The sequence below is a fragment of the Lycorma delicatula genome, chromosome 12 (assembly GCF_047948215.1).
Source record: "Lycorma delicatula isolate Av1 chromosome 12, ASM4794821v1, whole genome shotgun sequence".
Classification (NCBI taxonomy): Eukaryota; Metazoa; Arthropoda; class Insecta; order Hemiptera; family Fulgoridae; genus Lycorma; species Lycorma delicatula.
Genome location: NC_134466.1, coordinates 31,192,025 through 31,202,544, shown reverse-complemented (window position 1 = coordinate 31,202,544; position 10,520 = coordinate 31,192,025).

Sequence of the window (10,520 nt, the reverse complement as noted above, 5' to 3'; positions counted from 1 at the left end):
AAGAATTGGGAATTTCCCTGACTGACCTACAGAATAAAACTGGAAAAATTACAAAGCTAAAAGATAAAAGCATTAGATTTAAACAAAAGACAGACAAACGACAAAATACAACGAAGAGGGTGTTTACGGATGAAGAAAAGAAAGCAAGATCTGAACGGATGAAGAAATACTGGGCAGCTCGAAAGAGTAAAATAACACGCTTTTCTCAGAAAAGATCCAACTAAAATTGACTTAAGTGGTCCCATGTTGGCCGTAAAAGCATAATAATATAATAATAATAAACGACAATCATAAAACAAATAAATAAAAAGAAATATAATAATCACAACCACTGTAATGTAGATCCCTCTGGGGGTTCCTCACTAGAAGCGAGGCGGCATAAAGACCGGAGTCCCGGTGGTTCCCCCCACCGGGAATCCGGTCTCCCCGAAGGGGATCCCTTCGGGGTCCCCTCATTTGAGGCATGGCAACTAATCGAAAGACCGGGTACCGGCTACCTGGGTGGGACTTTGAGTTCTGCCGAGGTAGTTTGAGGTGATGGCACCCCCCCACCCCCCTCGCTATATTTATTCTTAATTGCGGGTTTGCTCTGGGTGGCGGGGTAAAAAAGAAGAAGAAAAAAATGACAATAACAAAAAAATAATCATAAATGTCAATAAAAATAAACAGAGATTAAATACAAAACAGAATTTAAGGTACTTGTCAGGATTTATTCACAGGTAGATAAATAGAATGGAAAAGCAGAATTCAGTCCCATTGACAAAAGATATTACCACGACCGCTAGTTTTAACACTTTTAACCAGTAGTCTTGTATTAACAACAATAGATAAGACAAGCATAAAATTCGTTCACTGAAAATACCTTTGCTGTTCGCAAATAAAATTACCCTAACACTTCATGAATGAAATTTAGTACATTATCTCTCTCACTTATAGTCTTACAGTAACTAACCGAACCATTTCTTTTCTTCGTGTACCGGGATTACTTATGAAGTCACCTTAGTTGCATCGAACCTGCACTATAAATTCCCTGTTTCCCTGCGAAAGTCCCTGCGAGGACTGATCTCCTCGCAGAATATACATCTCACAGACAGATATCAATCTGGCACATATCTGCGATGTCGCAGACTATCCCTGCGGAACTAACTTTTAACTGGTCTTCCCCAAAGTATTTATACTCCTAGCCTCTTTACCTGCCAGACCGGACCCAACTCGAATCTTGAGAACGATCGACCGAGCCTTTTCATTCCCATGCATTCCTATCCTTGGTCCGGTAACTCTTCTCACGGAACGAACATCTGTTTAGTGTGTCAGTGAGCAATATTACAAAAGACGATTGTTAAACGGACCTGTTACCCTTACTAAAAGGGTTTCTTTTAGCCCCTTTCTGGATTCCTCCCATTAATATATTTTCGACTACTTTCTTCTTAATTGGCAGGAATCGTTTACTCAGGTCCACTATACCGGTCTTGTTACAACTATAGTTATTATTCATGGAAATTCTACTCACGCAATCAGCAATGCTACATCTAACTGAAAACACAATTCTGCAATGGATTTATCAATATTTAAAGTTGGATGGTTACAATCCAACCAGTAAATAATTTTTGCACTGTATCGTACAATTATCAATTTCTTTTAAATAATTATCTCCAGATATAATTACAGGATTATCGTCTGAAAAAAAAAGTTACAATGTATGACATAGAAGCTGTGATTTACTTAGACAAATCACTCTTGCGTACGAATGTCGTGATAGAATCAAATATATACTTACGCTTGTATTACTTCAATACCAGGTAATAAAGTTAAAATATTGGTTCCAGGGTACGATTTTCATCAAATATCAGGTTTCATTTACACATTTAGTCCTGTATACAGTTTGATATCTCAATCTTCCCTCTTTTTAACGGCCAACTAGATAATCTTTCAACAGTTTAGCTGTCTCGTCCCGTGACCACAAAGTACCTGACCTCATTCTTTTGTCTCCTGGATTACACGTTACTGTCTCCACCACAGTACCGGACATAGTCGAATTCGCATTAATTATATGCAGGAGTTTTCGACATCGAACAGTGTGGTAATAAACCACACAGTATAACTAACATTCTGGTTTCTAATTTACAAAAAAAATTCGGCATTGTGTACAGTACTTGTTACATGGCCCATTTAAAAATATTTAATATTAGAATGTTGTCACTGCTTGCAACCTAAAAGTAACAACCGCTGCTTCTTAAGCGAAAGTGGATTGTATCTTCCAAAAATTAGAACCCCATCAGGCGCATTTCTACTAGACCGAAAGGCTTTCAATGGATCGACTGAAATCCTGAAACGTCCCAATCGCATCGGTAGAAACTCAAATATCTTGCTATTCTCCCAAGGAGTAACCCAAATAAAATTAAAATTTTAAAACCCGAACTTCAAAGGCAACTTATTCCATCTTTAAATAAAAATATATATATAATTGCCATTAAAAATTAAATACCCGCCTGATTGTGAGAAAGAGCCAGCAACATGGGACCGATGTCCAGGTTCTACGATTAATAGGAGAGGGGGGAATAAACTATCCCCTGGTACCCTTGCGTTCCGTTCCGTCGCCGAATACATCAAGTATGTTAAATACATTGAATACGTGCATTTTGTAATAGATCAGGGATGACAGTGTCACAATCAAAAACGAGTTATTTGAATATTGGTCAGTTTTAAATCCTTTTTATCCATATTATGTACTGTTCTACTCAGTTATAAGGGCTTCTACACCCGTACTCATTCGTAGAATTGAGGCTAAAACATATTATCAAGCAATATACACACCCACGTTCGGATGAAAGAAGAAAAACAAAACTTAAATCTTAAACAATAAACGGAGCTAAGATGTATCATTGAATAAAAATGTGATATCATATTGAATGGTATAATGTATGTGTTGTAAATAAATTACAAACTGTATTGTTATGTAATAGAAAGTTGCTTTTAAACATGTTTTATCCTATGCGAAAAAAACAAGTTAAAATAAAATTCGGCCAAGTATTTTACAAAACTTCTGTCAAATAAATAAAATTACTTCTTTTCTTCCACTTTCTTTTATTATATTTATACAAATAATTTTCATATTTTAACTGTCCTACTGCACGACTTAAACAAATTATCATCAATATTTTAACTTAATTACTCATATTTTTAATAAAAAAAGTATTAAATATATTATGTACGTAGCCTAAAATTCCGTTTCGCGATTCTTTTAGAACCATTCGTAAATTTGAAAAAAAAAAATTAATAGTAATCTAGATCCGAATTGCCAGTATTTTAACACACATTATATAAATTTAATTTAAATCTTCGGATTATAAAAATTTCACTTTTTTTCCTTTGTGTCCTAGATTTATATGAATATATCTGTCACTTACATACACCACAACAGGAAAGGTTATTTTTTATGACGCAATTTATACTTCATTTTTTAATATTTTGTTGTATTTATTTAATCACTCGGTATCTAATTACAACTACCTACACTTTTAATAAGAAATAAATTCTGTAGTGTATTTAAAATAAAATCCCTTTATTTGAACCCAGAACGTTGTAGATGAAAGAAAAAATCAATACCATGCTGTTATGGAGATCAAAAAATTGTCACATGAAAATTAATGTCAAATAATTACAAAAACAAAAAAAAGACATTATATAAATCGGTTTTTGGGTATATCATATGACATAAAAATCTTATGTGAACACTACATGACTTCCTTGTACGCTTATTAATTTACATATATATTTTTTATTACTTTTTTCATATTTTTACTTCCTTGTACGACGTAAAGGAAGTATTGTAATCGTGAAAAAATCGGTTTTCAAATTTCAACGGAAATATCCATTTTTACCATCCCAGAATCCATTTTGACTAGTTTCGAAGTCACGTCTTTACGTACGTACGTATGTATCTTGCATAACTAAAAAACGATTAGCTGTAGGATGTTGAAATGTTGGAATTAGGACTGTTGTAACATCTAGTTGTGTATCTCTCCTATTGATTGCAATTAACTTTATCTAAAGTGTCCAAAAAAGCCCAAAATCCAAAACATTTGGATTTTGAAATTTTTCTTAACTGCAGTAATAAGTCCTCATCGGACGGTTTACAACGATATATCACGTGGTACTTATTTTCATTGGTTTCAGAGTTACAGCCAAATAAAATATAATTAATGAAATATTTGGATCTTACAAGGGCAAGACACATCGGTTCGAATCCGACTTTTACCTCTTTTCTTTTTAATTTAAATATATTCATTTATTAATAATAATTATTAACCTCTGATTGTAAAATATGTTTACGATAAATATTAATTCAATAATAACAATAAGAAAAAATATTAGAAATTATAAATGAAATAAAATTTTCTGTACTTTTCATTTTAAAAAAATATGTATATGTAATTTAATAGGCGTACAAGGAAGTCATGTGGCGGTAACAAAAATATAAACTTCTTTAATACCAGTGAATAATCATATAATATGATCAACTTATTATCACCTTTATAATACTCCGAAATAACCTATCGGTCTACAGAAGACATTTCATGTATATTTGTGCTAAACTAATAAATCTAATTCCTGCTAAATTTATGTGTAGCAGATGAACAAAAAACTCCTTAAAGAAATAGATGAGTGGATAGTGACATATAATATGTACGAATCGCTATTCTAAACGTGTTTTTGCCATCCTGTCTAAATGATACATTAATTAGTTAATTCTCTAATCCATTCTTAATAACGTTTTGGTTTTTTATATAAAATCCTATAACGGAGCTAATCCAAACTATGGAAGGCAAAGGTAAATTTATAATTATAGTCATAATGTTAATACTAAGATTATTTTCCATTATTTTGTATTATTTTATATTGTTACAAAATAATGTTAATAACATAACAGATATAACATTATTAATTTTACTCTAATTTATACAATATATTAAGCACAAAAGTGTACAACAATATAAATATTATTTACATCATCTCCTATTCTTGTATTTTCTTGATATTACTAAAACTAGAATGTTGAATTTTAATGCATGTTTCTAGGATAATAATTTTAAATTTTAATTGATTTCAATTTTTAACACGTAAGTTTTCGTTTGTAAGAAGTTTTATTTATTTATATAGGAAGTTTTAGTCGCTACTATTTACTTTGCAATATAGTTTTAATTTTATATTCCCTTTTTAGAAATATTACATAAAGTGGTCATACCTATACATAGGTCATCCTTTGCAAGTATAAGCTATTGTTATTATTTCCTAATAATATATTGTAATTCTTTTTTATGCCGTATTCTGTTCAAGTGAAATAAAGACATTCAATCTATCATTGGACAGATTTTTCATGAAGAAATTCTATAAATTATACGTTAAATCTCTTTAATTTTTTAATTTAATCGATAGTTTACTTTATAGATAGTTCACCGTAAAAAGAAAATTTACGATTAATGAAAAATTTACCACGTAAATTAAAATATTTTTGTGTAGAAGTGGAATTTTTTTTTAATTTTAAGCTCTGTAACTACTCTCATTAGATCATTTTTGCCCTCAGTTAAAAACGATTTTTTTCGATTTTAACCTACGCACGGTTTTTTTTTTAGTAAATAGTTGTTTGATAAATAATATTTCACGGAATATAACTCTTAAATTACTTTTAAACTCTAATGAATACTCTGTAGTTGATGCACCACCCAAGTTAATTAATATATTTATAAAGATTTTAATAAAGAAAAAATTAACACAGACATTGACAAACAGTCTCGAATTCTCTCTCTACATATACAGAATAATTCAGAAATATTCAGAATAATTCACTACATATACAATAATTCAATAATATACTGAAAACGTTCAGGACATTTTCTACCGGTGAAAATAAATAACAAAGTTATATAGGTTCGAAAACGCTTCTTTAGTGAGTGTCGGCTGGCGAAAGATTTTGGCCTGATTTCTGTGCCTTCGGTAAAATTAAACCAGACTGTAATTCTCGGGACGCAAATTTTGTGATTTTATACAAAATCTGACATGGAATATTGAAAAAAAAATAGGTTTATGTTCGGCGTAAAATAATTTTCTTAAATAGGTAAAAACACATAAGAATTTTAATCAAAACTTTTACAGCGTTTAATTTTGAGGAAAATTATTTGAATGAAGTCTACATTTTGATATGTTCACTGTGTGAGAATATCAAAATGGGTTCTGCAATGGAAACGCACAAACTGCCCAGCGAGAATATCTTCAAAGATTTCCGAATAGGAGAATTCCAGACCACAGAATCATTGCTTCGGAATTTCGATCCTTACGTGCTACTAGATCATTGATGTTTTCTTCATGTACTGCTGAACAACAAGAAAAGCTTCCTGTTGGAGAAGAAGAAAACCCACCTTGAATGCAGTCCGTGAATCAGTAACACAAAGTAAAGTACGGCGAATACTTTGAAAAGTTAAATTCCATCCTTTTAATATGCAATTCTTCAAAAATTTACTTCCTAGTACGTTTATATTTTTTTCACTGGATTCTGGGCAATGTTAATAACGTAGATTATATTTTGTTTACCGATGAAGCGAAATTTGTCGAAGTGGAATTTTTAATTGAAAAACAGTCACATATGAAGTCACAGCACCGTCGAGAAACTGGGTACCAACACATGTTCCACGTAAACATTTGGTTAAGTATTAAAGGCAAAAAAATATTAAAACCGTTTAATATCAACGAGAATGTTTCGGATGTTCCGTACTTACACACGTTTTTAAGAATAAATTTCCAGATCTGCTGGAAGATATTCCGCTCATAACAAGAAGACAGATGATTTTCCAGTACGATGAGGCAACTTCACACTTTTCTCTGTTCATTTAAATGCGATTTTTTTTTAAATGTTAAAAACAAGTGGATTAAACCTGGCGGGCCTATCGAATGGCCTCTTACCTCGGAGGTCGCCTGACTTAACACCTTAGGACTGCTTCCTGTGGGGATCACTTGAAATCATTAGTATATAAACAAAAGTGTAAAACAAGAGAAGACTTAGTTATTTGAATTCACAGTGCGATACTAGTACAAAACTACCTTGTTTAAATAAGGAAAGCTACCAAAAATATTGTTCGTCGGGCAGAGTGCTGTATCCACCCTGGTTACGCAGATGATCTCGCTTTGGCGGTGGAGGTTGATACAATTCGCGAGGCTAACGTTAAGATATGTGATGCTTATCAAGCCATCAAAGAGTGGATAGCGGGGATGGGCCTCACGCTTACCCCTGATAAAACAGAGATGTTTGTAATTTCTCCAAGAGACGCCCAAAAGCTGAGACTCATCACGGAGAAAAGATGGATCGAAGCCAGACCCGCGATTAAATACCTCGGGGTCTGGGTCGACACTAGACTCCGGTTTGGAACACAGGTCATCGAGGCGGCTGCCAAAGCGGAGAAGACGATGAGGTTGGTTGCCGGTCTCCTACCCAACTGCGGTAGCCCGACCCAGTTGCGGAGAAGACTGCTGGCGGAAGTTGCATACGCCACGATATTGTACGGAGCTGAATTGTGGGGGACCGTCACTAAGTACGCGAAATATTTAGGACGACTCGAGGCTTCACACAGGAGACGCTGTTTACGGATAATCTGCACTTATCGTACAGTTTCTAAGGAGGCGGCCGAAGTACTGGCTGGCCTTTTACCTATAGACCTGCTGAGCATAGGCTTTGCTTGAGCAAAGGAAGAGACTCCAGGTATTGGGACCTCTATCTCCTGCCGATAAGGGGAGAATTTCTGCTGATATTGAAAAGGAGTTGTTAGGAATCTGGCAAAGCGAGTAGGACGAGGGACGAAAGGGCCATGGATGCACCGCATTGTCGGAGATATTAGAAGCTGGTACCGAAGGACTCACGGCTCGCCGGGTTACTCTTTAACGCAGTTCCTGGTGGGCCATGGAGGCTATAGAGCTTACTTGTACAGATTCTGTTTAGACCACTCGGAACTTGTCCACGTGTGCTGAGGAGGAGACCCCTCTATGAGTTTATTTCAGTTGTACACGATTTGTAAATGAACGCCAAGAAATGCTGGAAGCCTTGGGCGCAGAACTCATGTTTAATCCGGAAAACACTCAGAGAATTATGATGAGAGGACCTCTTGAATGGAAGGCTATAGAGCTATGGAAAGCTATAGACCTCTTGAATGGAAGGCTATGTTAAGAAAGTGAATGACAGATTACATGCCTCGGAGGAAGCTCGACAGGGAATTTGACGCCGGATGGTGCTGGGCCGGACAGGCCCGCGGCTGAGCGCTTATAGGTCCCCCCGACCGTGTGGGAATCGTCTTCGCGCAATGAGTTCGTGAGCACTCTGCACACCGGCATCTGATAGCTGTATACTTCCCCTATCAGAGATATTGTTCCAAGAGCGGTTCCAGAAAGGGGAAGGAGAAAAAAAGAGTGCTGTATCCACTGTGGCGGAGGATATCTTCAGCAGTTGATTTAATTGTTTGTACGTCAATCTTATTGTTTCTATCTATCTATCTTGTTTACCTATCTTTCTAAAATATTTAATTCGTTGTGTTGTAATAAGGAAAATTTTGTTTCATTTAATACCTACTTGAAATCTGCCACATTCTAATGTTTTATTCGTATATTACTGAGAATCAAATTCTCTACAAGTTTTGTTTAAAAATTTTACGTTTTTATAACCCATTTAACAAAACTATTTTACGTCAAACATAAAATAACGTGTTTTGCAACCCACCACAATCTTTTTGTTTTCTCCCCCAGATTTCTCGAAAACTTTTAAAAATACAGTTTTGGTCCTACTTTTATTTCAATTTTTCAAATCAGATTTCATATAAAAACCAATAAATTGATCCCTTAATTTGGATCCTAAGAATTTCAGTACAGCATATTTTTACCGGAGGTGCAGAGATTAGGGCGAAATGTTTTGCCAGCCAACACTCGCTAACGAAGAATTCCGAACCTATGAACTTTCTTTTTTATTTTAACCAATAGAACATTTTCTGAAAGTTTCTTACATTCTTCGTGAATCACTCTGTACATATATATATAAAATATAGTAACATGCTGGCGTAACATATAGTAACATGCTGGCGAGAAAAAAAAGAGTGCTGTATCCACTGTGGCGGAGGATATCTTTGTACGTCAAACAATATCTTTGATATTGTTTGTACGTCAATCTTATTGTTTCTATCTATCTATCTTGTTTAGCTATCTTTCTAAAATATTTAATTCTTTGAGTTGTAATAAGGAAAATTTTGTTTCATTTAATACCTACTTAAATCTGCCACATTTTAACGTTTTATTCGTATATTACTGAGAATCAAATTCTCTACAAGTTTTGTTTAAAAATTTTACGTTTTTATAACCCATTTAACAAAACTATTTTACGTCAAACATAAAATAACGTGTTTTGCAACCCACCACAATCTTTTTGTTTTCTCCCCCAGATTTCTCGAAAACTTTTAAAAATACAGTTTTGGTCCTACTTTTATTTCAATTTTTCAAATCAGATTTCATATAAAAACCAATAAATTGATCCCTTAATTTGGATCCTAAGAATTTCAGTACAGCATATTTTTACCGGAGGTGCAGAGATTAGGGCGAAATGTTTTGCCAGCCAACACTCGCTAACGAAGAATTCCGAACCTATGAACTTTCTTTTTTATTTTAACCAATAGAACATTTTCTGAAAGTTTCTTACATTCTTCGTGAATCACTCTGTACATATATATATAAAATATAGTAACATGCTGGCGTAACATATAGTAACATGCTGGCGAGAAAAAAAAGAGTGCTGTATCCACTGTGGCGGAGGATATCTTTGTACGTCAAACAATATCTTTGATATTGTTTGTACGTCAATCTTATTGTTTCTATCTATCTATCTTGTTTAGCTATCTTTCTAAAATATTTAATTCTTTGAGTTGTAATAAGGAAAATTTTGTTTCATTTAATACCTACTTAAATCTGCCACATTTTAACGTTTTATTCGTATATTACTGAGAATCAAATTCTCTACAAGTTTTGTTTAAAAATTTTACGTTTTTATAACCCATTTAACAAAACTATTTTACGTCAAACATAAAATAACGTGTTTTGCAACCCACCACAATCTTTTTGTTTTCTCCCCCAGATTTCTCGAAAACTTTTAAAAATACAGTTTTGGTCCTACTTTTATTTCAATTTTTCAAATCAGATTTCATATAAAAACCAATAAATTGATCCCTTAATTTGGATCCTAAGAATTTCAGTACAGCATATTTTTACCGGAGGTGCAGAGATTAGGGCGAAATGTTTTGCCAGCCAACACTCGCTAACGAAGAATTCCGAACCTATGAACTTTCTTTTTTATTTTAACCAATAGAACATTTTCTGAAAGTTTCTTACATTCTTCGTGAATCACTCTGTACATATATATATAAAATATAGTAACATGCTGGCGTTCGGAATGTTACTGGGCACTGGAATTTGGAAGTGTAATGACGAAACTTTCTTAA